Source organism: Myodes glareolus, chromosome 9 (genome assembly GCF_982192425.1).
Source record: "Myodes glareolus chromosome 9, mMyoGla1.1, whole genome shotgun sequence".
NCBI lineage: Eukaryota > Metazoa > Chordata > Mammalia > Rodentia > Cricetidae > Myodes > Myodes glareolus.
In genome coordinates this window covers 40,524,939-40,530,545 of record NC_142034.1, presented here as the reverse complement: position 1 = coordinate 40,530,545, position 5,607 = coordinate 40,524,939, and positions in this window count along the sequence as shown.

The following is a 5,607-nucleotide window of genomic DNA, read 5'->3' as shown; positions in this document are numbered from 1 at the left end:
GGGATGTAGCTCTATGGCAGAGTATTTGCCGAGCATGCAAGGGTTCTGGATTCAAGCTTTAGCATATAACAAATAAAAATAAAATGGTTCCTTTCTCAATCCCCTCATCGAAAGAGGTGGTACATCTAGAATAACATAAAACAAAATAAACTTTAAGGGAAAAATCACTTTTTAATGGATTTCTATAAAAATATAAATTACCAAAAAAGACTCAAAATGATAGAAAATCTGAGACCTCCAGCAATAAAGAAAATTGAGTCAAAACTCTATCTGCCATTTAAGAAACTACTAGACCAGTCCAAGCTTTCAAAAAATAGATAACCCTTCATCATTATGACTCAAACTGTGCCCCAGGAAAGACAAAGAGGCTCCCTGCACAGCTCAGGACGGAAGGCTAACGTACCACTGACACCAAACTTAAGATGGAAGAACAAGCCACGTGGAAGCCAGTGCTGCCCTAAGCACATCTGAAACCTAGATGTCTGCTGTGGCAACAGGAAGTTCACACTGCCTACCTGCTACTGTTTGAGCTGCCAATGTAATAAAGAAAAAACCACACACCCCCAAAACTTTCTAAATAAATATTAGCATTGAGCCCAGAAATGCATAAAATGTAATATTTCATCAAAGCTAAAACATGACTGCCTATGAGATGTAGCATCTCTATATACTAAGAGAAAAATATATTATCACTTCAACCGCGACAATTCTTTCGGGACACTCATACATTTTATTGATACTTACTAGAGGAACTTGTTAGACTTGTTTATACAGATTTTTGCCACAGACCACTGTCAATGAATTCATAACAAATGAAAAATAGGCAAGATAAACAAGGTGCTTTTCAAACTTTTAAGTCACTGTTCAATACAGCTGGCATCATTCCTGGAATCAAGAGGTGGTAACTCAAGATTTACTAGGAATCCTACTGTCGCTCGGGTGTGTTCCCCACTAAGCCCCACACACATTCTCTAACTTTTGATGCTGAAGATTTCTTTGACTTGCTAGAAAATGACAACAGTAAAACCGGTCAACCAAGATTCATTTTCCTTCCTCAAATGATCTGTAAGAGATCTATCAGGGATTACAAGTGACCAAGTTTAAGCAGGAGAAATTAGAAGACGTCTTTGTCCTAATATAGAAATTACAGAAATATTGATGTATCAAAAACATGCAAATCACAACTGATGAATATGGTAAATCATAACAAATAGGGTTTATCTCAGAAGTGAAAAAGTAGTTTACAAATGCATTAAAATAGGACAGATGATGTAGCACATGCCCTTAATCTCAGCATTTGGAAGTCAGAAACAGACTGATGCCTCTGAGTTCAAGACCAGCCTGATCTACACAGCCAGTTTCAGATCAGCCAGGGTTATATAGTAAGACCTGTCTCAAAAAATATCTATCAAAATGGGTGACCATATTAACACATTAAAGCAAAACATCTCAATTTATGGAGAAAATCACTTAAACTAAAAAAAAAAAGTCAACTCATAGCAAAACAGATGGAACAGACTTAACCTTATGTAGCTACCTGCCAATATCTGACAGTAAAAATAGATGGATGGAAGGAAGGTGCCTTAGTTGGGGTAACTACTGCTGTGATGAAACACTGAGACTAAAAAGCAAGCTGGGAGGAAAGGGTTTATTAGACTTACACTTCCACATTGCAGTTCATCACCGAAAGAAGTAAGGACAGGACCTCAAATAGGACAGGACCCTGAAGGCAGACGCTGATGCAGAGGCTGTGGAGGGGTTCTGCTTACTGACTGCCCATAGTTTGCTCTGCCTGCTCTCTTAGAGACCTGGGACCACCACTCTAGGGACAGCATCACCTGTAACAGGCTGGGCCCTCCCCTAGAGGCTTGCCTGAAGCCTGATCTTATGGAGGCATCTTCTCAATACATGCGCCTCCTCCCTGATGACTTCAGCCTGTGTCAAGCTGACATAAACTAGCCAGCACAGGAGAGAAACAGGAAAGAAGGAACCAGAAACATTCTCTGAAGGCAAGAACAAGATCAAGATAACTGTTGTCATTACTTCTATACAATAATATACAAAAGGGGTTAGCCAGATCAGCAAGACACAGAAACAGTTGATACTAATATAAGAATCAGAATTGGGGGGGGGCTAAACTGCTGTTATTAATAGGAACTTGATATCAACCCATATCTTAACAGATATGTTAAGACAATCGATATCCACATGATTGCACTAATGGGAGAACCCAGTAGAACTGTAAAATACGAAATCCAATATTTAAAGAAAACAACCCTACCTCTATATATGCCCTTTATATGCCCTCAAAAAGACTCTATAGAGGACTTACAGGGCTGCAACAAACAATTTAAACATATAACTTTCATAACAGATATTATTGATAAAATTTTCTAGGACAAAATACACTGACATGGGATGCCCTTCTGTATGCTGTGAATATGTTTTATTATCATTGGTTAATAAAGAAGCTGCTTTGGCCTATGGCAGGGCAGAATATAGTTAGGCAGGAAATCCAAGCAGAGAGACAAGGAAAAAGAAGTTGAAGTCAGGGCTGGAGAGATGGCTCAGCGGTTAAGAGCATTGCCTGCTCTTCCAAAGGTCCTGAGTTCAATTCCCAGCAACCACATGGTGGCTCACAACCATCTGTAATGAGGTTTGGTGTCCTCTTCTGGCCTGCAGGCATACACATAGACAGAATATTGTATACATAATAAATAAATAAATATTAAAAAATAAAACAAATCTTTCAAATGTAATTTTTTTTAAAAAAGAAGTTGAAGTCAGAGAGATGCCAGCAGCCACTGCCGGAGTAAGATGCCAGAGCATTACGGGTAAACCGCAGGGCCTGTAGTGATACACAGATTATTAAAAGTGGGTTAATTTATATCTAGAGCTACCCAGTAAGAAACTTGAGCCATTGGCCAAACAATTATAATTAATATTAAGTCTCTGAATAATTATTTTATAAGTGGCTGTGGGGACCAGTGGGCAGGAGAGAAACCAGTCCAGCAGATGGGACAGGACAGAGAATAGTTTCTATATATACAGGAACAAACCAGTCAAAATGTAATGCATTTTAAAAGAAACATTTAAAAGTTAAAAGCAAAATGTTAACTAATTAACAAAAGCTTGGAGCCTGAGGAAGATATAAGTGATGTTATATAAGCTATTTACAACTGTCCATTCTACCTAAAATGATCTATAAAATCATTTCAATACTACTAAATATGAATCTTTCAGTGAGCACATGGTAAAGCTAAGTGACGCAGAGAGAAGATCAGATCCAGGAACAGCCCAAACGATTTTGAAGAAAACAAAGGAAAAGTGAAAGTAGGAGGACTTGGTCATACTACTGGGTTTTAAGACTTTTTATGAAGTTTTCAGAATTAAAATAGAGCTGAAGAGATGGCTCAGAGGTTAGGCGTACTGGCTGCTCTTTCAGAGGTCCTGAGTTCAATTCCCAGCACCCACAAGATGGTTCGTAACCATCTGTAATGAGATCTGGTGCCCTCTTCTGGCGTGTAGGCACACATGCTGGCAGAACACTGTATACATAATGAATGAATGAATGAACGAACGAATAAATAAATAAAATTAATTAAAACGATGTGGTAATGACATAACAACAATCTGACAGAATAATGGAACAAAAGAATCAAACCAAAACAAACTTATCTTTCCCAGTGATCTAATGCTTATGATTTGGTGCTCTCCCAAATCATGAAAACCTGATCAAGGTCAATGAGATGTGTTACTGGTTTAAGGACACCTGCTGCCGGGCCTGATGACCTGAGTTTGACATTCAGAACCCACATAGTGGGAGGAGAGAACTGACTCCACAAGTTGTCCTCTGACCTCCACATGTGTGCTGTAGTACAGACACACACACACACAAAATAAATAGATAAATAAATAAATAAATGTCAAAAGAAAATGTGAGCACCCCAGTGGAACACAAACCTTGGTATACCACAGAAGTGCTAGCACACATAAATGGACATGAGAGCACCTGGTTGGCAGCCTGTCAGATATTTAGAGCCACACCATGTCATATGCAAAAGCAAATGTGAAAAAAAAAACTAATTGTAAAATATAGGTAATATTTTTATTATTTAAGTAGAAAGGAATTTCTTGAGGCAGAATATTGCATTATACACACATGTCTTCCCATACCACACCACTTATGATGATTTTAAAAAAACAAAATGGCCAAGAGTTTATGAAAAACATGCTCAGTTCAGTGAGCAAGGCAATTTCCAGATGTGAGATTCAACCACTACCCTTCACACTGGAAAAAGATTAAGACTTTGAGATTGTAGAGACAGGGAATTTATATACTATCTGTTGCAGAGAGATTAAGAAATTTATGAAGCTACTTAGTAAATATAATATGGAAACTAAACTCTGACACTTCGTTTCCCAGAAGACATGTACAAAGAACTTCACCATGTGGTGATTAAAGTTATGTAGAATTAGAAATAACCAAAAAGTCCACTAATAAGATGAATATGAAATGTACTAGGGTGCTCCAAAATTGTTAAAATAAATGGATAAATCTCAAAACCATTCAGTGGGAAATAAAAGCAGTAAAATATATATCTGCAGAATAACCTATTTATAGAGTACAGCCTTAGAGAGAATGTTTTATATTACCACGGGTGTATGCATGTATACTAGAAGCTTAAAAAGACAGTGTAGGGAAGCCAAAGACTACATCTATGAAGGCTGGGTAGGAGAGAACATGACAGAGAGGGACGGGTGGTGCTTCAGCATCCTCTTAAGCATAGTATGTACATGTATGTGCACAAGGGCACATGTGTTTGCACATACATGTGGAAGCCATAGGACAACCTCAACTGTCACCTTTAGGAATACTGCCCACCTCCCTTTAAGACAGGCTCTCTCGTTGGCCTGGAAGCAGCAAGCCCCAGGATTCTCCTCCTCAGTCTCTGTCTCACTGGGGCTGGGATTACAAGTGCAGGCCACACCAGGCACTTCCCACAGGGACTGAAGTCAGACCTGCATGCATGTGAGGAAAGTGCTTTCCTGAGTGTGCTGTCTTCACAGTCCCTTAATGTCTAGATGTCTCTAAGAAAATTCAAGGCATGTTGGCCCGTGCCTTGTAATTCCCAACAGTTGGGAGGATGAGCAGGAGGAACGCTGAGAGTTCAAGTCCAACCTGGGCTACAATGTGAGCCTCCTTCCTGAAAATCTCCAACAAAAAAGTTTTGATGCACATGGTAACTTGACAATGGAAACTTAAAATATAAATAAACTAAAGAGAAGTGTGTCTTGCAATGAACTGTCACGCAAGAATGTTTAAAGAGATGTCAACAAACACATTAAGTGAAATAAAACAGGCAATAAAATTGTAAATTTTTCAGCTAAGGCATGAAACGGTCAAAGGAACCTTCTCCTAACACTATAAACAAGTTCCAAGACTGCACCTGAGACATTTACTATCTTATCAGCTTGGATCCATGCTGAGAGCATGGACAAAGATACTCACCTATCAATGGTAAGTATGACAGATTAACTGCGGAGCTGTAAACATATGGATATAGGATGATATATCTGCAGACCAGCTACATTTGAATGTTCTCA